General features: G+C 40.7%; 2 long non-coding RNA genes across 3 annotated transcripts in view; one reads left to right on the top strand and one right to left on the bottom strand.

Annotated features, from left to right (window-relative positions):
* Window positions 1-27,031, top strand: part of LOC148004131 (uncharacterized) — an 876,089-nt gene that overhangs the window by 236,304 nt on the left and 612,754 nt on the right. The gene's annotated exons all lie outside the window — the stretch shown is intronic.
* The window catches only part of LOC120094156 (uncharacterized), a 29,151-nt gene continuing 25,847 nt past the window's right edge, over window positions 23,728-27,031 (bottom strand). For both annotated transcript variants that reach the window (XR_015628206.1, XR_015628205.1), the window contains exons 3-4: window positions 25,320-25,698; window positions 23,728-24,123 (exon numbers count right to left, since the gene is read on the bottom strand). This is a non-coding gene — a long non-coding RNA (uncharacterized LOC120094156). The remainder of the gene's footprint in view (window positions 24,124-25,319; window positions 25,699-27,031) is intronic.

Below are 27,031 nucleotides of genomic sequence, written 5' to 3'. Positions count from 1 at the left end.
TTAATTCTGTCTTGTAAGTGTGTATCTGTAGATGTTCACAGTCACTGGGGGTCGGGGGAGAGAGCCTGGTGAAACTTCCATGGTTAGGAGCATTTATTTCTCTTCCACAGTACTGAGTTTGGTTCCCAGGACCCATCTCATGGCAGCCCACAACTCCAGCTCTAAGGAGATCTGACATCCTCTTTAGTCTCCATGGGCACGCACACGCACATGCACACATGCACACATAAATAAATTTAAAATATTACTCACGAATTAAATCTAAAATAAAGTAGCAATCTATACATGAACACAATTTCCCTTGGAGATCCATTCAATTTGTTATGGTCTAATGTTTGGTGTAACACCAAAAGTCTTATGTTAAAACTTAACACTTCTGAGACATCATTACAAGCATTACTTTGAGGTGTAGTTAAGTCATAAGATCTTTTTTCCCTCATAAATAGAGGATAAAATACAAAGGGTCCTGCCTGTTCTCTTTGTAAAAAGAAAATTAGGGGACTCAACTGGCACTTTCACCATCTTAAATGTAATAAGAAAGCCTAGTCATAGAAACAGAGACCTGGCTGATACTTGGATTTTGGGCTTGCTGGCTTTTTTAAAAAAATGTTTTCACATCTAAAATACAACTCCTCTCCTCTCCTATACTCTCTACCTCTCTATCCTCTCTCTCTCTCTCTCTCTCTCTCTCTCTCTCTCTCTCTCTCTCTCTCTCCCTCTCTCTCTCTCTCTCTCTCTCTCTCTCTCTCTCACACACACACACACACACACACACACACACAAAATAATAAAAATCAAAACTAACAATCAGAAGACCAATAGGACAAAAAATGGCAAAATAAAACAAAAAGTCCATAGACAGACAAAAACATAAGAGTTTGTTTTAAGTTGGCCAAATCCCTGAACCTCAAGGAAAGGGTTTGGTGATAACAATCTCATGTACGCCTGAATGCTCTGAGATCACTCACTCTGCACAGAGTCCAGTTGTGGATCTCTGCGTTAATTCCCATCTAGTACAGAAAGAAGCTTCTTTGATGAGCTTTGAGCACTGCACTCATCTGTAGGTAGAGCAGTATGTCATTAGGAGATTTTACTCTATGTTTGCTTGACAGAATGCTAGTAATAGGTTTTCCCTTGAGCCCCTGTCCTATCCATGGACTTTCCAGCTCCAAAAGCTATGAGCACTAACTTCTGTTATTTGTAAATAACCCAGTCTCAGGTGTTTTCTTATAGTCACTTGAATAAGCTAAGATACTACCGTTCCCGACAGCGGTAGATGAACAGGTCATCTAGAATCCATTTCTCTGTGGCTGAATGGGCTTTGCTATTTATATAGACTGCAGTAGACAGTGGGAAGGATGTTTGCTCATGGTGGTTTTGTAGTTTCCTTCTTCTCCTCTGAATGGCTAGAAAGGTTATGGCTAAAATGAATTCTGACATCCCAGTGAACATAGCAAAACCACTGTCACTATCTGAAACACCCTTAGAGTTCTTCTGCTAAAGGAAAATTGATTTTTGTATTCTCTGATTTTATTCTGTTTTGGGGTGACTCATCAAATCTGTAAATTAATACAGTGTGGTTACTAATTTTCTTTTTTGTGTTCTTTTTATGTTTTCAAATTTTCTACCTTAGTTTCAATAACAATGTGTCATTATCCAAAGAAACAGCAAATAACCCTTACAGACACAGAGCGCTTTCTTCAGGGCATTCTAGAAATTATAGGTTACGAATGCCTGGGTGGCTATTTTTTTCTTTATTTGTTTTCGTCTTCATTCTGACTGGCTATATAGGGTAGGTAGGAAATCAACAGTGATTCCTGGACCTTGCCATTTTTGATTCTGTCCCAATAGTTCTTTATCACCAGAGCAAGTTTGGAGGTAGAATATACAATTTGAGACTCAGGTCAAACTGGTTTTCAATTTTCTTCTGAGACTTACTCCTTCAGGACAAGTTGCCTGGAGTCATAAAATTGAGTATCCATTTTTCTCATATGCTAGCCCTGCAATATTACTTTGAGAACTAGATGAATGAGTGGAAAACAGAATCATACAAGAGCATAACATGGCAAAGTGAATGCTTGCCTTACTTCTTTAATTTACAGAACTTTGAACCCTAAAATTAAACACATCATACTGACTAGTCCTCAGGACAGGAGCATCACAGGATAGCAGGACGGAATGTCCCGCTGGGTTCCTCTACTAGGTGGCTTTCCTGATAGGCAGGTTGCCAGTTAGTTTATGAAGGGAATATGTTGACAGGCTTTTGAAAGTTAGCACAACATCCCCCACCCCCTCACTAGTTTACACTTTTCACAATACAGGTGAGGCAGAAAACTGTGCTGCTCCAGGCAAACATTAGAGCCTACATTGTGTAAACACAATTAAAAAGTAAAGAGAAGGGAGGAGAGGCACACAGAAGATAGCTACCATCTACAGAAGCACTGTACGAGAATTCCCTGCATATGTCTTCTGAGAAGGCTAGAAATAATGGCACACACACATAATCATGAAAGTTGGTTTAAGCCCAAACTCCTACAGCTCCTGCTAACCTTTCCTTTATCCTGTACTTCTCCTCCCTCGTTAAATTAAATATGAAATCTACTTTCGCTCTTATATCTGGCCGTCTGTGAACATGACACACATACATGAGCAAAGTACTTTTAGATGGTGAATCTTTAATGAAATATTTATTACTGTGACTTCAGTTCCTACCCCTCTTGTTGTTCCTCTTTCAGGCCTCTCTCTCTCTCTCTCTCTCTCTCTCTCTCTCTCTCTCTCTCTCTCTCTCCTCCCTCCCTCCCTCCCTCCCTCCCTCCCTCTCTCTCTCTCTCTCCCTCCCTCCCTCCCTCCCTCCCTCCCTCCCTCTCTCTCTCTCTCTCTCTCTCTCTCTCTCTCTCTCTCTCTCTCTCCCTTTCTCTCCCCTTCTCTCTGGAGGGGTTTTTCTCTCTGTCTCTCTCCTCCCACATACTTCTTCCTCCCCTCCCTTCCCCTCCATGTCTTCCCTTCCTTTTGCAATCCTTCCCAGGTGCCGAGAGTCTGTCTTCTCCTCAGTATTTTTTCTTAGTCCAGGTTGTACATATCCTGCATTGCTGAGTCTTGCCAAGGTGAACTCGATGTGGTTATAAAAGATATTTTCACTCACTGTTCTTTTAAACTTCCACATTGGGAACTGGAGAGGCTGCTTGGCGGTTAAGAGCACTTGCTGCTCCTACAGAGGAGGAGCATTCGATTCCCAATACCCACTTGGCAGCTCACCACCAGCCATCTATAACTCTGTTTCTGACTTTTCCACAGGTACCAGACATGCATGGTTCACTTACCCATGCAGACAGGGAAAACACTCATATACATAAAATAAAATAACTAAATCTTCAAAGAAACTGTCCCCTTGCATTTTAACAGCCACTTGCATAAGTGGGAGGGCTAAAGGAACATTTCTGGATTAGCTCCCGCCAAAGAAGCACAACCAGCATCTGAAGAGTAGGGTCTCCTGTGTGTATGTGCCAGCAGCTGCTTTGGAACAATGATTGTAACTGTGCATAGGATGCTTTTCTCTTTGGACGCATTTCTGTTCCTTTGCCAATATGATTGGCATCGTTATAATCAAAGTCTGTCACCATGCCTTCTCCTTGCTGGGTTCAGATCTAATTTGATTCCCAGCAATACTTTCAGAGCTGTGGGTCCCAGGAGCAAGCAGAGCCGTCGGGTATGAAAACTGAGACCTGAGTGTCAGGTCAGCTCCCCAAATTTCAATGTTAAGAACTCTAACAGGCATTCACACTGGTCCAATTCCTATTCCAGCGGAAGTGCTCAGTAGAGTGGCTCAAAAGGAAGATGGTGTACAGTCAGGCATTAAAGAGAGAAGCAAGCAGCAGACAAAAGGATGGCATGCATGAGCATGGAAGGCCCTTCATCCCTCAGTAGTCTTGAAGTGGGGCATGAGGTAGAGTCAGCATGAGCCTATGAGAAAACCAGAAGAGCAATGTAACACCACTGTGCTCAGGGAAGAGTCCGTGAGTAACTGTTCTGGGTGAAGAGAAAAGGCCAGGAAATAAGTGGGAATTTATGACTCCTTCTGTGCCTGGCATGGACAGAGAACATACCTTAAGCAAAGAAATGCCCGAAATTTAGTTGATGCATAATTTTATTTAAACATAGTCAGAAAGCAGGATAGAACAAAAATCAAAATTCTGGAAAGTCCTAGAAGAAATAACACTAAGAGTTTTAGCCAGGAATTAAAGAAAAACATTATTATCAACTTGTAGTAAACTGTTAGATAAACAGATGGCGATCTTTGAGACAAATCTTCTTAAATAGGTGTGTATGAATTACAGCAAATTATTCATCTTTTACTATGTTAACCCTGAGCTAAGAAGTGTAATTGTGTTAATTTTTAGTCATCATAAGTTACACACACACATATACATATACACATATATTTCTGACATATGCACATAAATATATACATACACATATACACACATATATATGCATAACTCTGTAATTTCTTTAAAATTATATGGCCAGTAAATAGACCACGACTTTAGCCAATTCCTTCTCCTAGGCTCTAGGCTTTGACCATTGCAATATACCAACTCTGGTTTGCCCTCTCTTCCTCTTACCTGGATCTGTTGGATGTAATTGTTCTTTCACTCTTTTCCACAATCTTATCCTTTACCTAACTGTGATGGCTAATAGGAGCCGTGAAATAAATATCCAGTTATAATCTAAACCCCTTTTCTCCTAAGACACAATTAGACACCGTCTAAAGTCAGAATAAGTACATAACACCCCTTTAACAAACTTATCCACACTTCAGATAAGATCAAACTCTGTTGGTGCCAAATGATTAATGCAAACTCATATAGCTCGGCTTTGTGTCATCATATCCGCTTGCATTGCTTTAACACCTGTCATCCCCATGGATACCAAAGCAAATTACGAGCACGGACCAAAGCGCGTCTATATATAGGTGTTGCTTTACCCCCTGGGGACACAGTTTCTTAGACTCTTGAAGAATTTTCTGACAGTTCTAAAGAGAAATTTAAAAAAAAGAAGAACTTGTGCTCTATATCCATTTTAAGCAGAATAAATTTGTACCTAGGGAATAGTATGTCTCTATCCAGAGTTCTCAATGCCTTAGGGGTTAAATGTAGTGTTTAATTTTACACTCTGGAGATGGAAACATATTTTTCTTTGAAAAGTAACACTGAGCCAACAGTCTCTCTGCTTTTGATATAGTGCACATCAAATGTTTATTTTCCTAATAAGCCTCATGTCTCTCTACATGTTCTTTTGGAATAAGGAGGTTTTCATCATATCCTCAAAAGAAGTCATCCCAATCACTACACTCATAACATTTCTTATTACAAATAATTCCATACCTATCACACACCGCTTCTCTTAGTTCTCATCTGGATGCTGGGATGTAAGGGCAGGAATATGGGAGATGAAATGGGAAACACGGAGGAAGAATCAGTTATTCCTGGGGAATGGGAAGTGTCCAGCAGAAGAGACAGCACACTTTTCTAACAATGATAGTGTTGAGGAAGTTTCCCTATTCGTCACTTCCTTTGTTTCACTTTCTGTGAGGCAATATTCGTTCACCTGTGACTCTTCCCTGGGGCATTTGTAGAGTAAGCAGTCTGGGGAAAACTGGAAATAATGTCCTCCTTCTAAGCTAAGAACAAACTTAATTAATTTTCCAGTCTAATAAAGACAATGACAAAAAGTCGCTACGCTTGTCACCCATCATTAAAATCAGGTGCCCCAACTTGGGGTTTCTCAGCCATTATGTAAGGGCTGAGTAACATCACCTGGACAGCTCCCCAAATATTTACACTGTGTGCAAGGAGAATGGGATTTTCTCAGGAGTGTGTTCAGGTGGACACCAGGAGCCAATAAATGAAACTGATAAAGCCTAGCCTGTGGTTATCGGGAAGCTAGAGGATTAAAAGGCTGGGATTGGACATTCAAGAAGTCTTAGGTCTAGAAAGCAACATGCCCCCATGTTGGAAACAGAGACAGTCGTGGCATTCCCTGTAGTCACATGGTGGGATGACAAACATAGCTATTGGATTTTAAAAAGAGGAAAGGGAATTATATGGACTTTTTCTCTAGTAATGTAACTTTCAAGGGTATTAATTAGAGAGCTATGAAGACATGGCAGGGTTTCATTTGTTGTCTTGTTTTGTTGATGGAGATGGGAAATAACTGAACACAGAGCAATTACTGTATGGAGTTGGGAAGACTGTTTTGGTTCTGCTTGGTTTGTTTTGTTTTTTGATGCAAAAGGCAAAATATATTCTTATAAAGGTAAGAAAGTATAAGATAGGACAGGACTAAGGAACTAAGGAGACTCTTGCCAGGCATGTCTAGGTAATAAAAAATGATAAAGGCACCAGAGCTCAGACTGGATCCCTCTCCTCTGGATTAGAACTCTCCACAAATGACATTGAAATTGTTTTCGTTCCATTTTCTACAATACTGGGTATAAGAAGAAAAAACTAAATAGTTTTGTGATAATTATATCACCCAGAGTAGATTCCAAGAGTAAGACTCAAGCTACTTTTCAAAGAATGTGCTTTGAAAACACAGATCTAATTAAGGGGGAGAGTCACAGGCTTGTTGAGCAAGGTTCACTATTTTTTAACAATGGCGTCCACAATGGTCTAATGGTGGCGGTAAGCTCAGCCAAGAACCTTGGCAGTGAGACGCAGAGTGCTTTGCCTTGTTATAATTTCCCAGCACACCCAGGAAGCTGAAAGTTTTAGTTATTCTGCTTTTTTGCCAACCCTTTCCATTATGGGACTTACATTTGCTTAGAAGCCCATTTTCTAGCTCGTCCTCCAATTTCTAATTAAAATCAGGAGACCTCTACCAGGAACTAGAGAATAAACGTGGGACACAGTATTTGTGCTAATCCTGAAACCTTTGTGAAGTATCAGACACCCCGGGGGTTGTTTTGTTTTGATTCGCTTGGCTTATCATTTATATTCGAATTCAGCTTCATCGAGTGCAAATTGGGGACCACAAGCCAGGCTGAGCTGTCTTCAGTGTGGGTTATGAAGTTGTATTTTAATGAATGTATAATGAACAACAATAAAAAAACAGCAAGATTAAAAACAAAGTGTGAGCTCTATTCATTTATTCTGACGACTGTGATGGAGTTTTAATTACAAAAATACTTAGCAGTACACAGACGAACTTGGTGTTGTACGTCATGTAAAATTAATGGAATAGCCATAATGAAAGCTCTAACTGTGATGACTGGCAGCTTAAGTCCTGCCGTTTCACAGAGAGCAAAATTGACAGGTTTATACTTGTATAAGTGTGTGTGTGTGTGTGTGTGTGTGTGTGTGTGTGTGTGTGTGCATAATACTTAAGATTCTATCTATTCTGACACCAAAATTGAGATTACCCCTTGCCTCCAACTTAGTTCCCTAATTATTTAGCAGTGGTTTCTACCTCTGTCTCTGATGCATCCTCCTCACTGTCATCTCTTGCAGAGTGTTCTGTATGCCGTAGTCACTCAAATACAGTTGCTGCAGCAGCACAAGTCAGGGTCTGAGATGGTGATATTAGTGGAGACAGATAGGTAAGGAAACCAATGTCTCCATAGCTGAGTCAACAGCTTATAACCAAAGGCTGGTGTTCAGAGCACCAGTGAAACGTAATATTAAGAGTTTATCCCTCCCACCACCCAGGAACTAACAAAATTGAATAAAATCTCATGTAACTTTCTCTATTGTATACAGAAAACTTTTCCAATGGTAAAATAAGCCTTACATTTGTTTTTAGACGAGTTATTGAATTAAACAGTACTCTTCAAAGTCTCCCGTTGCTTACTGTGACTTCTCCCAGAAACATAAGGAAGCTGGATAATTAACACACAAGAACAGACCTAAATCTGGCAAGTTACATTTTCTTAAATGTAAAGAAGGCCTCTCACTAGCTCACTCTAATACAAAGCTCTGCACTGGCTACAATGTACCAGAGCGAAGTAAAAATTTGGGAAAATTGCAGTGATTCTTATATTCGTACCCACATACAGATTGCACTGCGAACGTTGGTCTTTTTAACCCACGGTTTTGAATGGAGTTGGACTTCTTGATTCTCTACTGTCGGTATTTCTCAAGCAATGTCTGTTCAGGAGTTGGAGGCAGAGTCACTACAGATCTGGAATCCTTCTGAATACAACGCTATGTTTCAGTGATCAAATACTGGGGGTGAGGGCTGTGGTGGGGAGATTGGAGCATGATCAGCACTTTATCACGCACTTTTCATACAATCTGCTCCAAATTGTGGCATTTATCATTCTTCTTTTTATGGAAGTTGACCAGGCAAGTTTGCCATTCCTGATTTCTAACATGCTGCTTTGCCAGGAATAGCTTTAAATCTGTTGCAGACAACCAGTGCCAATAAACTGACATAAGCTATTTGGAGTCCTAATGGACCTCACTCTATTGCCCAATGATAGTTTCCGTAATATAGAAACCAACCAGAAACAAAATCCGTGCCAGCCTTGACCAGAAGATTTTGTTTTGGACTTGTTTGTTCGTTTGGTTGGTTGGTTTTTAGATTTCTAACTTTGAAGAAAAAAATAAATCATGCATAACTCAATGTCTATCTGGCCACTGATCAATTTTCAAAAAGCCTCTAGCAAAGTTCTATAGCATCCTGGCCCTCCTGAAAGCATTATTAATGCAATGCTTAGATTTTGTTCTTTCAACAGGGAGGGAAAAAAAACAGCATTTTTCCTAGTGTCTTTGTTACGAACTTTAAGTTGAATATTCAGCAGTCCCTCGACTGATTACCAATTAGCATCCCTTTACAAATTGCTTTGGCTTATTCGAGTTTATTTGATGTTTTCCTCCAACATGTAAGTACCACATTGGCATTCTGCAAGAAGTCATTCAGAAAATGGAAGGGTCTAGGTATGGATTGTCCCAGGAGAGGAGATTTGCAAGATCTTACCGCCTCTCACACAAAAAAACGTGGATAATTTGTAGGCTGCCATCTGCCCACAATTATTATGATGAATAATTAAGTATTCGAGGGAACGTGTCTTAAATAAAATGCAAGGGTATTTTGTGCTTTGTGGAAACTGTAGCTATGTTTGATCTGATATAGAAATGATAGCCAGTTGATAGTGGCAGATTCAAGTGTGACAGCAGGGAACAGTTGAAGGTCAGATCTGAGTTCAGTAAGAAAGTGTTTTGATGGGTTTCTGATATTTGCAGCAAACTCATCAAAGTCAGGTCAACAATTCACTACCAAGGGTATGAAATGTGTAAAATGATAATGGCTTATGTTAAACAAGAATACATAATCTCCACGCTACCTAAGAAAACCAAGAGAAGTACAAGTGGCGGTTGCCTTATAGTCAATCAACTGAAAGCTGAGACTGCATGCCAGTATTGGCTGTGAAACCCAAACTTACAAACCGCCAGTTTGCTGCTTCAGCAAATAGGGAAAGTAAGTAAATACCCAAAAAATGTATAATGTTTTGTCCTTGGGAAAAATGTGGCACTGGCTTAATCAATCAGTTGCTTTTGTCATAATAATTAAATAAATCTTGTCTTCAATAATATACTATATTGGGCAAAGGAGAGAGATGGCTCAGCTAGTAAGGGTACTAGCTGCTCTTCTAGATGTCTAAGTTTAGATCCCAGCACCCACGTTAGTCAGCTCACAACCATCTGTAACTCTAGATCCACAGGATATGATGCCCTCTCTGGTGACCCTGAGCACCCCTGCATATGTGCCACACACACATACACACATACACACACACACACACACACACACACACACACACACACACACACACACCACACATTGGGCCCAAAATTAAAAAAATCGCTACATGTTCAGTTTGGTTTTGCATCTCAAGCAAAATATAGAAGGACATATCCTGAAGGTCATGTGACTTCTTTTACATCTCTTGAGAAAGCATGATGCATCTTAATGACAAGACTCAAACTTGAGAAGTTTAATATTAATTCATGTATTTACTTTTAATGCTATTAAATGCTTATTTATACTTTTCTTTATAATAGTTAATATTGGTTTCCATTAATGCATAAAAGAGCTTTTCCTCATAGCTCTCAAAAGTGTATCTGAGGACTTCCCACTCCTGGTTTTATCCACTGTGTTGTTTTTCCAACTGTAAGAGACATGTTGAAATTCCAGAGTGAGTGATTCTGCTAGTCTTCTTTTGAATAATAAGTTTAACTCTCTTTAGAATGTTTTCTCTCTGACTACCAAGTACAATGCCTTCCACTGGCTGAGGTATCAATGAGCTCATTTGACTCCAGAGCCTCCGTCAAAATTCTGCCCAGTCTGATTCTACATTGAAATTCTCATCTCCCCATAACACACCCTGCATCAGATGTACACAGGTCCCCAGGGAACTCACTAAATGTAAACATACATTTTGCAGATTAAAAACATCTGACCATAGCACTTAACTCTATGAACTCTTTCAGAAAATAATATATATTTTAAAAGTTTCTAATTTACTGTACATTAGCCCTGACTTAAGCTAGTCATAATCATAGCTTCATTCATTTTTAATATCATTAAAATGTTAATCATTGCATGTGACACAAATAATTACCAAAACAAAAGCCATTGTCTTTGGCAAAAATTCTCCTAAAATGTCACTTATCAACAGTTTAGGAACTCTACGGTTTGTTGGTTCATTGAAAATGATCCACTAACCAACTAGATGGAGTATATATGAATGTGTGTGTGTGTGTGTGTGTGTGTGTGTGTGTGTGTGTATTTTCACAATCCTTCTCTGAATAAGATGTAACACCTTCCAATTGGGTTCTACTTATTAATTTTTAATCCTGGATTCTTTGCACCTTTACTGGTTTCTCCTTCAGATGGCTGATTCTATTTATAATGCATGAATATTGCCAGCTTGATTTTCAAAGAATATTATATTCTTCATTTCCAAACACCTAAATAGCTCCATGTATTTTGTGGATTAACTAGACTCTTACTGTTTTGCTTTGGCAAACAAGAAGAAAAATGTCCTCTGTAGAGATGGAGTGTTTTATCCTCCCAAAATTACTCCTAGTGAGATGAAAATAACCAGCAAATGAAGGCTTTCTTTCTGGCAGCCAAACAGAACCCCAAAGTTCCCATCATTACCTGAGACCTAACCATGAATGATGGCTCTCCAGTTTCTGTCAAAGACCTGACTGACTGATACATCATCCTTCAAGGAAGGTCTACATATGTTGCTGCACGTAAGTCATAGTCATCATCATAGTCAAAGCATTCGTCATAGACAGAGCAACTTTAGCTGTCACTGAGAGCACAGGGCCCACTGCCTCACCTGCAAAATTAAGTCAAAGTAAGAATGGCATATATTTTTGTCCTAGAATCTCGACACAGAACAGGAGGCTGGTAGGGAAATATAAACATGGGATATATCAATCACTCAAAGCCATGCGATTGCGTTATGAAGCTGTTTCCTCCAAACTGAAGTATTCCCTTCTAGAGAGAGCCTGATTATAACTAAGAAAGCAAATGAAACTTAAAAGGATCAGGGAGGGGTTGGGGATTTAGCTCAATGGTAGAGCACTTGCCTAGCAAGCACAAGGGCCTGGGTTCGGTCCCCAGCTCCGAAAAGAAGGAAAAAAAAAGGATCAGGGACCTCCTGAAACTTACAAGACTCATAAGTCTCCTCACCAAGAGTATATAAGCAATAATATTTGCTGGGGAGAGGAAGTTCTCTAATCAGCCAGCTGCCTAAGCACCAACAAGGCAATTTTTATGAGTAATCACCCAAACTGGGGTGGGCTTTTTGATGACACAACTGCCTTTGAGTCACCCATACTCCTATAAGTAAGCCCAATAAATTCATGGTTCACTAACTTAGATCTGGATAGTATTCTGTGGTTCAAGTCCCTAATATCTATTGAAAATAAAACCACCTAAGGCTTTACTGATTGGAGATATGATAGAGGGAAGAGATAGAGGACTTGAGTCCTGATGAATGCCTCATGACTAAAACATCTCTTAAGAGCACAGCCTGTAAGGAAGTCATATATTCACATCTGTTCTAAGAATTATTCGTGCAACTGCTTAAGTCCCTACTCAGGGTCACATTTCATGTGAATCAATCCAGGAGAGCAGATGAGTCATAAGACATCACCACACACCTATCATGTGATTGCAAGATGAGCTAATTCCGTTCAAATATTATTGCAGTACTTTTCTCCCTGGTTCATCCCTCTGCCTCCACTGGGGTTCTGTGGTAGCCCAGGAGAACTCAGAGAAAACACTAGCACATAAGATAAATATTCTCCTTTCCTTCACTGTCTTCTCTTAGCGTGTCTTTGAAGTTCAGCTGTGTTTACCTTCTGGTGTGGCTCAAATGCTAACTAGCTATACAATACACTATGGTCTATTTTATTCTCGCAGGAAACCCATAAAATGGGCAATGATGTTGTACCCACATGAAAATAAAAAGTTCTCTTTGACCAGCAAGTTTAGTTAAATTCCCGAAGTCACACATCTAAAAGGAAGCAAAGCCGGGACTCCATGTCACATTTTCTGACTCCAAAGCTTTGCTTGAAGAGATCCTTCTAACCCATGGTCTCGTTTCATCCTTTCAGATACTCTGCAACCCAGGAAGGGAGAAAATAAAATCACATCTATAGAACTGTGAGAATATATCCTCCTCATCTTGATGCTATTTCAACTAAATCAATTTTCCTTCCCATATCTCAGTGGCACAATATGAATATCTGTGAATCCCCTCCGTGTGCACAGCTTCTTATATGTATTTAGCTCAGTCATGTATTGCATCAAAGCCAAACTGCTTTGTGACTAGTGATATCCGAGAAGTGATCTGTGATAAACACTTTTTTTTGTCTTGAGTTTGAAAGCAACTGCACCATGTCCCTGGATAGTTTCTGCAGATTAATTAAGGTTTGTTTATTTGTTCAGTTAAGGATGAGAATTCCCATGTGTGCTTGTATTGCAGCAACCAAAATACCAGACAGAAATAACTGGAAGGATTTATGTTGACTTGTGCCTTCAGTCTGTGGTTGCTTGCCCATGTGCTTGGGTAAAATATTATGGCAGTAAGAGTATGTGTTGTGTTGGAGGTTTACCAGAGAGGAGGTAGAGAAAGGAGTGTCATATAAGAAGGTGTGTCTGTAAACTGTGTTAGGAAGTTAATAATGTCTGATCTAGCATGTTTCTCGATAGTGTTCATTTGATTAGCTCACAAATTACAAGGGTTTCAAATGACTTATTCACAGTCATTATTTAATTAACCTACTCCTAGCACCCCAACTGTCCCAAAACCTGAAAGTGTTTAAGATCTAATCATTTAGCAATTTTGAAATATAAAATAATCCTTATTAAGTATAGTCAACAGTACTATGAAAAAAACAAACTCTGGAGTAATTTGTTACACAGTCATTGCTGATTGGTACACATACTTAGTCATAGGATAGAGATATGAGTCTCAGGAGAAATGAAACCCGAACACAAGTATTGCATGGACCATTTCAGATTTCCTCTGCATTCCTCTGTGGGTACCCATCATTCTTAGCTGTTGCCAATGACAAGAACTTTCCCATTTACTCTAAAAGAGAAAAAAACCTCACATTTTCTTCTGCCTTAGAGTCTCAACTGAGAGGCTTAAAGCTCTGGTCTTAGGGAACACTTCTGATTAGTCATGCTGGTGTCAAATCCTCTCCTCTAGATCAATCTACAATGACTAGAGATGGGGAGAGGGTACAGGAGCAAGATTATCATGAGGGCATGGCTGTCCTCAGTAACCACGTGAGTCAGGAGAGGAAGGGAACAGCACTTGGGCAGGCCCAATCATGCTGAGAACAAGTCACATTAGTTTTGTCCCAAGCCTTTAGCAGATGCTTAGTTTTTAAAAACTTCTTATGGGCTGCTATGTGCAGTGTGTGTAGAACATTGACTTCTGTACATAAGCTTAAAATAGGGACTCTTGAGCCTCACTCTAAACTTACGCCTTCATACCCCTGAGTACCGAGATCCCCAATCTGCATTCTGAATTAGATGTTTACGTTTTCATAAAACGTAGTATTTGAAAAATATGTGCTTAATAATTATTGTATTTTCAGCAGAATCATTTTCCTCCTTCCAAAAATTTTCCCTGAAGAGCTCTTAGCAAATCAAATCTTGGAATTCTGCTTACCATCTCTCTGCCTCAAGGAACATTCTCCTACCCACGCTGGAAAAGACAATTTATGCCCAGAGTACAGAAGAAGTGGAGGGTTTCATTATCTCTGTCTTCCTATTTCTTAGAGAAGGACAAGGAATTTTTTAGAACGTGGTCTATTTTACCTCAGTACTTACTTACACAACTGAATTATAGCAATGCAGAGGGGGTTTTGTGAGGCAGTGGCTGCTGCGGCTGTAAATCCATAACGTATAACCTGTCTTTGAAAATCTGTTGTTCCTGTTTTATTATTATAGTTCCCATAATGCCAAAAGGACACCAGGAATAAAAAATTCCCCACCTCTGCACTTCCCCTGGGCCTCCTCTGTTCCTGGCTCCCTCAAATCTCCACTCCATGAACCCAGCAGTTCTCTAGGGGCCTATGTCAGCCATGTTATTCTGCTTGAGGCCTCCAATAGATTTCCTTCAGGTTTCTAAATGACGCTTGAGTTATTTTCCATGGCAAGGCCTGGCTGGATTCCTGTCTCTCTGATCCCACCTCCCACATTCTTTATTCTCCTGTCCTCTTGGCTATTTCTAGTCCATTCTGCCAGGCTTCAGCCACTGTGACATTTGCATCTGCCCTTCCAGCCCGTGTTCTTGTTAAAGACATCCTCACACCATTCAGCTGTCTACTGTATTCTTTTTCTTTATAGTGCTTCTCAGGACAGAGCATCTGTTGTATGGAAGGGACTCAGTAAATAATTCTTGGATGAATGGGTAAATAAATGAATGTGTGTATTAATAAGTAAGAGCCAGTTTACTTTGTTCTATGGAACTCAGAATTTCACCATTCTTTAAAGTACCTAATGCTTTCTAAAGGCAAATGCCTCAAGTTCAGCTCTCAAATGTTCTTGAAAAGAGTATGACCAATAGAATATGCAAGATGTTATGGTATTGCAAGAAAGCAAATGCCTTAGGACTCTTTCCACTAACCAGTGGTGTCCTCCTGCAAGGAAGAAAATACATAGACCTGGAATCACTTAGTGGCTAGGGAAGATTATTAAACAAGCATGTTCATGCTCAGATCTATAAGGTAAAGCCAAAATATTTAGTACAGCTAGCTGTTCAGAGACTCTGTCACATATATTGGAGCCTCCCTGGTCATTAAACCTAAATTCACTGTTTTAGAGTCCCCAGCACATGCATGCACATTGTGAATAATACATCAGGCATTAGCCCTTATGATGATTATTGGGAAACTTTAAAGCATCTTCCAGGAAGGACCTGGAGTTTCTGTATTTCTAATTTAGTATCTATTGCCTAAAAATAGCTCCTCGTTTTTAATGGCAGAGGATGAACTCACTTTGTAATACTCTGGTTCCCAGTGGACAATTAAATATGGTGACTCCTTGCCATTTGCATGCTTTGACCATCCCGTGCTGTGGCATAAATCTGATCAGGCTACACACCTAATGGGAGGAAAGTGAATATCGTATTCAAGTCTGCCCTTAGCTCAGAACAAACGTTTTATAAACTAATGCCACTGTAAAACAAAGGCACCAAATAAACTGAATCAGTCAGATGCATTGGACTCCTCAAAAGAGTTTGTTGACCCTTGTTTTGGTTCAGTAACCCTAGGAACATAAACATCGGGCCAGAGGTCTTCAGTTGAGGTCCAATTAGAGTGGTGTTGCTACCAGTGCTCATCTCGGTGGCTTGGTCCAGGTGGGTAGATGGGATCCCAGCAATGGCAGCTGATGTGTAATGTCAGAGAGAAATCAGATCAGCAAATCTCTAGTGCCATCTGACAAGACAATAATGAGGAGGTTTCTATGGCTGCAGTATCATACACGGTTGCTTAAATTTGATGTGCTTGGACCAACTGTTACAGAACCAAAGAAATTCGCTGAAGGGCAGGGACAGATAGAACATTTTAAAAATATGTTCTCTAAGGTTACAGTGTAGAAATTAAAATTTAGTAGATCTAAACTAGAAACACAAAGTACATGTTCCTAGGAAGCCTTGTTGGTGATCTCATGTCCATTGTTGAATTGTGTGTTTGAATCCCGGGGATTAAACTCAGATTCTAACATACATCTTCATTAGTTACTTTTCTGTTGCTAGGATTAAACATACAATGACCAAAAGCAATTTGTGAAAAATGGTTTATTTAGGCTTACAGTTCCAGATGGGGAGTCTATAGTAGTGGAGAAGACATGGCAGCTAGGGATTGGAGCAGGAAACTGACACCATGGTCAGTTGACCATGGTCATGACCACATGGTCAACTATAAACACAAAGCAGGGAGAGAACTGGAAATGGGCTGAGGCTTTCAACTGTGAAAACCTTCCCTAGTGGCATGCTTCTTCCCACATAGTCATCCCTCCTAGAGGTCCCACAACCTCCACAAATAGCACCACTGACCAAGGACCAAGTGTTCAAGTACCACACCCCTGGGGAACATTTCTCTTTCAAGGTACCACGCATGCCAACAGATACGCTAAGAGTGAATTTTGCTCCCAGCCTGTTTAGTAGGCTGAACTTTAAAACTCCAAGAAAAGAAATTTTAAAAAATAAATTTCTTGCATTCTTGGCCTTGACTATAAACAGAACTTATATAGCAATATTAATGTAAAAATTTAATATGTAACCCCAAATGATGACCTACTTAAACTGGAAGTTGAGGGCTAAGGATAAAAAAAGATATCAGGGGCAGAATAGAGACTAGGAAGCCAAAGGTTAAATCGAAAAAATGAAAAGAAAGAAGGACTAATAGACAAATAAGAGTAAAAAATATGGGTTTATGACTCCAAAATATCAGCTCAAGATGCTTAGAATAATTGATTTCTAGGGGCAAGTCTGGGAATTTGGAAGGTAGCAATTGTGACTTTTTATTGTATGTCCCTGTCTTACTAACCGAGGTCATGTGATTGCTTACAAATTAGCAGGAAAATTACCCCTTCTTGTGTGAAACACCAGAAATAAAATATATAGAACCCAAATAAGGCACATCACAACAGGCAATGAAAGTCAGTAATCTCTTAAGAGACTAGAAAGGTGGGTGACCCCGGTACTGTCATCCAGCTTACTACCTTATGAATGATTGTAAGAGCAATGCAAGTCCTAAGTCTCAGGGGCCTCTATAAGAACCTTGGAGGCTCATGCAGAAGCAGAGTGAAATCCCACCAGAGAGCAACTGTGTTTCTAGCAAGAAGCACGTGGAGGGCACCAGTCAGCACATGCCTGTGGAGGAAATAGCTAAGACTTGGGGAACAGCCACTCATTAGAGGAAAGCACAAACCTCGTTCTTATTTACCAGTGTAGTAGAGGTTATAACTAACACAATAAGGCCAGAAACAAATCAAGGAAAAAATAAAATAAAAGCCAGAAAAGGCAGTCCATCCTAGCACTTAGAAGTTGCGGGAGGAGAATTGCCACAAGTTCGAGGCCAGTGGTGTCTCATAAAAAACACCCTGTCTCAGACAAAGAAAAACGAAGAAAAGTCAGGGAAGAGAGGGAAGGGGCCCCACAGACAAAAAAGGAAGAGCTAGAGAAAGAGAGAAATAGAAAGCAAGGAAAGTGGGAAAGGTGGAGAGGGCAAAGGAGGGAGAGAAAAGAAGAATTCAAATTTGGAAGCAAGAGCCATTTTAACACTACATTCACGCAGAATATGTTAGTCGGTGTGGAAGGTCCAATGTAAGCTATAAAGAAACTACTAAGAGTAGAAACAAATGATTAGAGATGAAGTTTAATAGTGTCAAAAATGAGAAATTCCAAATGATACATCTAACCAAAAGCGTAGCAGACATTAAACCTTTTATAAAATTACAATACATTGCCCAAAGTAAAGAAAGCCTAAATAAATGGAGAGACATACTGAGTCTGAAGAACTGTTGTCCAATGGGAATTCTTCCATAAAGCTGGGATTCAACATAATCGTATTCAAAAATTTAGTAGGGTTTTTTTCTTCAGAAGTCCCAAACAGAGATGTCTCCGTGGTTAAGAGAGCATACTCCTCTTACAGAAGACAAGCATTCCGCTCCCATCCCCCTCCTTGGAGTCACAGCTGCCTACAATTCTAGCTCCACAGGACTGAATGCACGTGCACACACCCATACTCAGACACATGCGTATATTTCTAAAAGAAATATATAATTCAAAAAGAAAAATAAAATCTTTATTTATTTTTACATTACAAACTTACTGAGAAAATCGCAGTGAAATAGCAGAGGAGCTAGTCTACTGAAAAAGTTGGGCAAGGACTTCAGGGCTAATGCCACCAGGAGACACCAGGCAGTGCAGCTGAGAAACTTGAATCCACACAGTGCAGTGCACAGGCAGTGTAAGAGAAGAGAAAGAGAGAGAGAAAGAGAGAGAGAGAGAGAGAGAGAGAGAGAGAGAGAGAGAGAGAGTGTGTGTGCGTGTGTAAGTCAGAGGACCACTTGTGGATGGATTCAGTTCTCCTCCCACCATGTGATCCAGGAGATCAAACTCAGGTCATCTGGCTTGGTGGCAGCCACTGAGCCATCTCACTGGCCCACTGAACTATCGGCATTCACAACACAGGGGAGCCTCAAAATGATTATGCTAAATGAAAGGAAATGGAACACGTGCTGCATGTTTTTCACATAGTATCATCAGAAAGACAAACTTCATGGGTGGTGGTGACAAGGAAATCAGTGTCTGCTCCCTGTCCCTCTCTTGATTCCCGTCTTCACACAAAATAGTGTTAACTGTGAAGTCACATAGCAAATACCCATCACCCTACGGATCAAATGATGTGCTTTTCCAGCTCTGGGAACAGCCATGCTCCTTGGCCTTTCTCGAAGCGACTTTATTTGCACATCAGGGTGTAGATGGGACCTGCTTCCTAAGGAATACCCCAAGGGTCAACAAGATCATGCATGTAAAGGACATAGTACCGTGCTCAGAATTTAAATATTGTAAATTACTGTTATTCCCTTCTAGCCTACATTCATCACCCCCAATCAATTTTTCCATGGGAATTGGGATGGCCAATTCCAAGTCATTGTTTGCTTTTTCCTTAACCACTTGCAGCTGTGTTTCTACTTCCTCCTTTTTCCCCCTCCCCCAAATGGAATGTACCACCTCTCTTTTGTGTGCTGCCCACATCTGCACTGAGAACTGGCTTGAATCATCTGAATTATTTAGTATTTGACAAACATATGCTATTTGGAATCCTAATCTGGCTTTCAGATAAAAATTTCCCTTGAGTAATTCGACGCTAAACCCAACACTGGCCAGAGCTTGAATCGATAAATATAAAATTACCCTTGCCAATTCTTATGAAGACGTATGTAAATACACAGTTGGGCAAAGCACAGAGATTGAATATTTAAAATCATTTTGCCTATTACTAATGAATGACAAGCCAGAATGAATGGCATAGTGGAAATCAAGAGACTGAGAATAATCTCACTCTGAATTCTGAAGTAGAAAGGGGATTGATTTCCTCCCCGTTTATTCTGCACAGCCAGGAGATTATTAAGCACCTGGGAAAGCAAGATCTGAAAACTGTCCAGGGTGGGACCAGGATGGACAGAGCATCTTGTCCTGAACCTGAGGCCCCGGCTGGGGAGATCAACCACCTAAAGACTCTGTAAAATGGACGGAGTCATGGCCCCAGCTCTCTCTTTAATGTGTTCTACTTTGCTCTGCAGCTTTTCTTCTCAATCCTTACCTCCTTCCTCCGGAGCACAGAGCCTTACAGGCTATTCATTTGTTTTTTTCCTTGAGCGAAAAAAAAAATCTGATATCATCTATTCCTAAGAGAATTTACATTTTAACAAGAAAAGGTGTATGTGAAACTTTATTAAACAGCTTCCTTGGCTAGAAGATCTTTCAGGGAGAAACAGGGGGACTCTCTTTCCTTGCCCAAACCATAGATAGCATCTAAATATGAATGTCAGGTTTCTAAGTTATAAACCAGTCTTAAAATTTTCTTTTCAAACCGGTTGATTTTTCTAGAAAATCATGGATAATTAAAAGTCTGGTGGGGCTCCTTGGGGGATAGATACAACAAATGATAGAGAAAATGAAACATTAATATGAAATGAATATTAAATAAACTTAAGGGTTTTTTGTAATGTGATTTTTTTATTAAGTCTTTATTGGCAAAAATAGAGCAAAATACCCACCAGGAATGAACTGAAAACATAAAGGTTTTGTTCTACAGTGGTGCCTGAATTTAATATTGTCCATAAGAGTAGTTAGTTGCCCTAAGCAATTTTAAATGGAACTGAATTACATTTAAATTGAAAAATGTAACATGACTTCAAATACAGCAAAAAAAAAAAAAGCATAGTCACAAGAAATCGTTCTTGGTGGTTGATACCATCAGGAGATCTTTGTTTAAAATGCCCAGCACACAACTCAGCCACAGGACAGGCAGACTCGGCCTGAAGAATTCACTGCCTCATCACTAGGGCGTCTAGCAGCCAAGTGCACAGCAGCGTCACAAAGGACACTGAGTGTCAGCCAGCTGGACAAATCCGTTTCAGCCTTCAGAAGGCTTGCTGTCAATGTTAACACTCAGTAACTGACAAGCCAGCACCAGAAGGAGGAAGCACGTCTGAGAGCACAGAGTAAAAGCTCTTGGGGTCCAATTAGAGCCATGGTTCTCAACCTGCGGGTTGCGACCCCCTTTGGGGGTCACATATCAGATATTCGGCATATCAGATATTCACATTATGATTCATAGCAGTTGCAAAATTACAGTTACGAAGTAGCAACAAAAATAATTTTATGGTTGGGCGAATCACCACAACATGAGGAACTTTATTAAAGGGTCACGGCGTCAGGAAGGCTGAGAACCACTGAATTAGAGGACCAAGTGTTGGGTGCACTTATCTGAAGGAGAAAGGTGTATGTGTGCGTGTGCATGTGTGTGTGTGTGTGTGTGTGTGTGTGTGTGTGTGTGTGTGTGTGTGTCAAGTCCCTAGGCCTGTGTGCATGAGCGCAGAGACTAAAGGAGGACACCCGTGTCTCTCTCTAGTGCTCTCCGAATTATTTTTGGAGACAGATTCTCTTACTGAACTTGAAGCTCACTGTTTCAGCAAGGCTCTCTGAACAGTAAGTCCTTAGGGTCTGCCTGCCTCTGCTCAGTTAATGCTGCACCCTTGTGCAAGCCTGGCTGTTTTACACTTATGCTGGGAATGAGTCCTTCTGCCTACTTAGTAAGTTTTCACACATGGAGCTACCTCCCCAGCTAAAAGCAAGAGTTCGAAAGGAGACCTTCCATCAGGAATTCCGTCCACAAAGTCTGAACAAGAGAATTCACAAATAATGTGACTAAACTTCTCAAAGCAAGTGCACGGGCTATGGTAGTCATTGAATATGAGAGGGGATAGACGTCTGAGGGGTGGAGAGACGGCTCCTGGTTAAAAGCACTTGCTGCTCATGCACAGGATTCCAGTTCAATTTCAGCACCCACACAGGGGCAGCCACAGTCACCTCTACTCCAGCTTCAAGGATGCCAATGTCCTCTGGTGTTGCATACATGTTACACACACACACACACACACACACACACACACACACACACACACACACACACACATCCACAGGGACAGAAAAAGAATAGGCACAACAGAACCTTTCGTTCTGCTTAGTCTTTTTTCTATGCAAGGCAGATGCTTCCCCCAGAACTGACAGCCATGACTTCTTGTGACTCCAATAGGAAGATCAGGCTCCCACAACCCAGGGGTTTACTATTGCTCCCGTTTTTGTTACTTAGCCTTTTATGTTTATTTTGTTGTTTTGCCTTTAAACTGTTTTAATTCTACAAAACAAGAGATATCGTTATGACATTTGCACGTGAGTGTGTAATGTGCGTGACGATACTGTCTCTGACCGTGAGCTTCTTTCTTTCCTCACACTTCTTGTCAGTCCTTGCTACTATTTCCTTGCTCCAAAAGCCACAGCCCACACCTAGATCTTGACATATCTACACTGTGTTCTTCTCTGGTTGTTTCAAAGTTTGCAGTCTTACACTGAGATCTTTTGAATTTTGTGCGGCATAAAAAATGGAGGTCAAATTTCAACCTACCACATTTCATTTCCTCTGTGACATTTATCAGTAACCAAAATTATTTTATTCATTGATGTATTGCTTTGATTTTGTTTCTCCATACTAACACGAAAGTTTGTGCTTGCTTGTTTTAAACCCTGTTTCATAAAGGCCATCTAATAAGTATTTACTGTCTGGTCTTCTCATAGAATGTTAGAACTCAAGAAAAGGACAAGATGATGTCAGTAAATTAAGTAAATGTGCTACGTTGGCAAAAAAAAAAGGGGCCTGTGGAACACACAAGGTCATACTGAACATTGAAAAGATACTCAATTATTTTAATAGATCATATTTTTAAAGTATGTTATTCGTAGCTTCCTTACACAAAAGTTTAAAAATGTTTCTGTTCGCTTTGGATCTTGAACTTGACTGTAAGCTGGCATTCTAGAACTTATAAAAGAGATTTATAAGTTGGCATTAGATCAACTCTAAAGTATCAGCCCATTCACAGAAGTCCACATTGTTGGTGTTTGTGTGTTTGCTTGTTTTAGTTTTGTTTGTTTGTTTGCTTATTTAGTACTGTGTATGTCCTCAGTCTGAGATATTGCTGTTTTGCATCTGATCAGTTTGTTTTTCTCCTTCCCATGTGCACATTTTAGGCGGTTGTTCTGCTCTGACTCAACAAGCTCCTCAGGACAGAATAAAATTCTTGCAGCATCAGCTGTCCCTTCTCATAATGCCAAGACAAAGCTTGCGTTCTCGCAGCGTCTGGGCTAATTCCTCAGTCTAGAGAATGACAGACCGGATTGAATTAGCTGTGGTTCTTTCATCACTAATTAGATGGCAAAGCAGACTCTCGCCCCGGGCTCACAGGCGTGGACAATGCTCGCCTAATTAGTCTAACCGAGGGAGTGAAGCCCTGGCAGGAGATGTCCTTGCGTGATCTTGGACAGTGAGCTTCTCTCCAGGGCAGCAAGGTGGGCTGAGGGTGTGGCTCAGTGGGTAGAGTGCTGGCCTGAAATTCTGCATGAGACCAGGGTCCAATCGCCCATACAACATAAACAGGCTTGGTGACACATGTATGTAGTCTCAGCACCAAGAGGTAAAGACAGAAGAAGCAGAAACGCAAGGCCATCCTTATCTACATATTGGGTCCAAACTCATCAGTCTGGGTGACACGGGATCCTGAGAAATTAAGCCACGTAGGGGAACAAAACAAATGGGTCTGCCGAGGAAAGCACCTCGGTCAATAAAAGTCACTGCCTAGCATATACGAAGCCCTGGGTTCAAGGCTCAGCACCTTGTTTTACAAACTGGGAGGGTAAGACAACCTTATTTATCTTATTTTATTTATATTCATAGTGTAATGACAAGATGGATGCCAGTCGATGCTGTTATCCAGAAAATATTTTCAAGTTGAATATTCTTTTACAAAGGGAGTTTATAGATGTAAGAATTAACTTTGTAGAAAGAAATCGTGAAAAATTCAGATGACCTTGACAGATAAAGCAGACTTTTTTTTTAATAGTATAGAATAGTTTATTCAGGGCATGGGGAGGGAGTTGAGAGGGTGGTAGAGACAGAGAGAGAAGGGGGGGGGGGAAGAGCAGACTTTATTTAACCTTAAAGGTGGCACATCGAGACCCAGCTCTGCTGTGGTCAGGGTCCAGGCCTCACCAACATCATGAGCAGAGGTAGAAAGTGCAGATCACGTGCTTCAAGCTGGGTGTTTGGTGGCTAAGGATAGGGAAGGGGGAAGGGAGTTTTGTTGGTGACAGAACGAGTAAGTAAGCTGAAACTACTTCATCTTTTGTGTCTTCTTGGAACCACCGGGTGTCTGGACTTGAGGTCAGGTGCATGGAATCTCTGTGAGTTGGGGATGTGACTGGATGCTTTTCTTCTGCAGTTCCCGGGACTTGGAGAGCTGTGGGGGTTGGGATCGTAAGGGGGTCCTTTAAATCTAAGAATACATTATCAAATTGTACCCCAAACTCTGCTTACTCTGACTATTACCAGCGTCTTAGAGACATACTTAAGAGGATGCAAGCTGTGAAACATGACGAATAGTAAAATACAACTTCAGAACTACCCCAAAGATAAGAACGATGTTCAACAGTGAGACCTGCGGGCTCTCGTGGGGAACGTTAAGGACGCAAATGAGAAGCAGCAAGACTGAGCAGTAAATAGTTCATGTGAAAGCTGCTTAGTCTAATCCTAAACTCACAGCAAGGCACCTTGGCATAACTGAGTAAAAATAAGCAACACCAGGAGGTTTAAACACAAGTACTGAACACAGAATTCACAGTGCAAGGTCAACAATAGCACTGAATCCTGGAACCACACTGGCAAGATTTTTGTAGTTTTCACCACTATACTTTTAAGACATCCAACAGAGTAGAGCAAAGCATCTCAACCCTTATCATTCATATACACTAGGGGACTGACAGGTGGCATGGACAGCCAACTCCAAGGTTGTGACGACACAGGAAGCACACAAAGCACTGTAGCAGGAAACTAATGCTGGTTTTAAGCCCCCATTGGAAGGAGTTGCGACCCAAGATCCAGCATGGTCCTTGCTTAGTGGAGGAGCTGGACTACTTAGCACAGAGGAGATTTGCGTAGTGGAAACATATTACCCGTCCATCCTTCAACTCAGGAGTAGCTGCCCTCCATGCCGAGAACACTGGAATCCCTATCACTGAACACAAATGGGTAGATGGGGGGAGTAGCAAGAGGAAGGTCAGAACTAAGCATAACAAAGTAGGTCCAGTCAGGCGAAGCCATTAGGTCATGGGCGTGCCACCTTGTAGCCTTAGACATGTCCCTGCATTCAATGCGTAGGAACTGGTAAATGACCAGTTAGGCATGCAGAAAAAGTTCCCTATGTGAAAGATCCAAGAACTGATGAAATTTAGAGTCCTTTCAACTCTGAGACGCTCTGAATCTGCACCTTGTCTTTCCCTAATAGTTTTCTTTGGCCTATTGTTCCAGGTCCCTGAACTGAGGTATGAAAATGCCCTGCCAAATATATAGTGCCATATAAAATACAAGTTTATGTGGAGAACTTTATAGCACTCCATTAATTTTTCTTTCATTTCTCTATATCTGCTTGTCACCTACCATGGACGTTCTTTGCATGGAGACAATATTCGGCAAATGAGTGATATTCAATTATGGATAAAAGCTGTATTTCATAGTAATGAGGATCGTGAACATTTGTTAGGAAGCCGTTGAGCACGGGAAGCAGAGGCAGCACTGCCAGGATTTAGACGTATAGGATAGACTCAGACACTGGGGTAATGCCATTCCAGTCTGCTGCAGAGCCTGATGGATCATCGCCTGCCCTGTCAAGGTCCCTTTCCAGGCCAGAGTTGGGGAAATGGAGGCAGATCCTTCAAAGTACGAAAAGTTCTTGTTTTCCATGTCTGTACGTTGATTGCCCCGTTCCCATATTTCTTTCAGCTTTACATTTCAGAGCCATTCTTAGTGTGTTGGTCTCCTGGAACACGGTGAAAGCACTTTATTAGACTTATTACCGAAGCTGAATCAATGTCTCTATGCCCCAAGGCAGGCCTGCTGCACCATCTAATTAGTGATGGGAGAACCAAACCTAATTCAATCTAGACCATCGCATCTGAGACTGAAAGATCGAGCTGGATGTCTCGGGAGCACAAGTGCGTTCAGAGAATTGGAGTGTCAGAAACTGCCACAGAAAGGCCAAACGACCAGAGCCTGTGCAGACAGCATCCAAGAGCACTTTCAAATGCAGCAGATCCGATGGAAGTGATTGTCACAGCAGGAGGCTTCCAAAGAGAAAAACAGTGGGTACAAAATAACCGGCCTTGTTTACCTTAACACAGGTCCCAACCAGACATTACTCTCTTGCGTCTGAGACTCTATTGCCTTGAACTGGTAGCCAGGAAGTGAGGCTGTATCTTTATATTGGAATGTATATATAATGTATAATGTTCATATCATTTTATCATAATATGGTAATGGAATAAAAAGAATTTCCTTCAAGTTTACACATAAGCGTGTTTTCATGGCTATGTGGAGACAAAGCTAACAAAGGGACAATTGTCATATTTTATTGATGAAAATACTGAATTCTAGAGAATTCTTACAACTTGCTCAACACCAAAGAGGCATTATTAAACACAGCAAAGACTCCTTCTGCCTCCTAAGCTAATTTTCTTACCATTAAGAGTTAAATATCGGGTTGGGGATTTAGCTCAGTGGTAGGGCGCTTGCCTAGCAAGCGCAAGGCCCTGGGTTCGGTCCCCAGCTCCAAAAAAAAAAAAGAAAGAGTTAAATATCATCTTTTCTTTGAGAAGTATAATGTGCCATTGTGTTATATAGGTATATTGCTACAAACAAGATGTTGAAATTGATTTTCTATTAATATTCTTAATGGAGTTCAGTGGTTCTTTAATATGTCATTCCTTAAGAAAACTTAGAAAATGTTTGTTCTACACCCATGTTTATTGAGTTCCTGTTGTGAATGAGGTACCTCTCAAAGTCCTTCACGTGCATAATCATTTATTCCTCACCAATGCCCCTGGAGTGGGTGTTAGTAGATCCCCTTTTCACCAAATGAGGTCTTAACCTTGTGAGTTCAGAGTGGCCTTGAATGCACTATGTAGCCAATAATGAGGTTGAGCTTCTGATTTTCCTGCCTCTACCTCTTCAGTCCCAGGATTCCTGCCACTAATGATCACTCTCTTTTTATGTAGTGTTGGGGACGAAACCCAAGACCTTACGCATTCTAGACAAGCGCTGTGTCAACATGGCTATGTTTCCAATCATACCAGGTCATGATTTTTAATAAAAAT

The sequence above is a fragment of the Rattus norvegicus genome, chromosome 8 (genome assembly GCF_021556685.1).
Source record: "Rattus norvegicus strain SHRSP/BbbUtx chromosome 8, alternate assembly SHRSP_T2T, whole genome shotgun sequence".
Taxonomy (NCBI): domain Eukaryota; kingdom Metazoa; phylum Chordata; class Mammalia; order Rodentia; family Muridae; genus Rattus; species Rattus norvegicus.
This window is presented reverse-complemented; position numbering and strand designations above follow the sequence as displayed.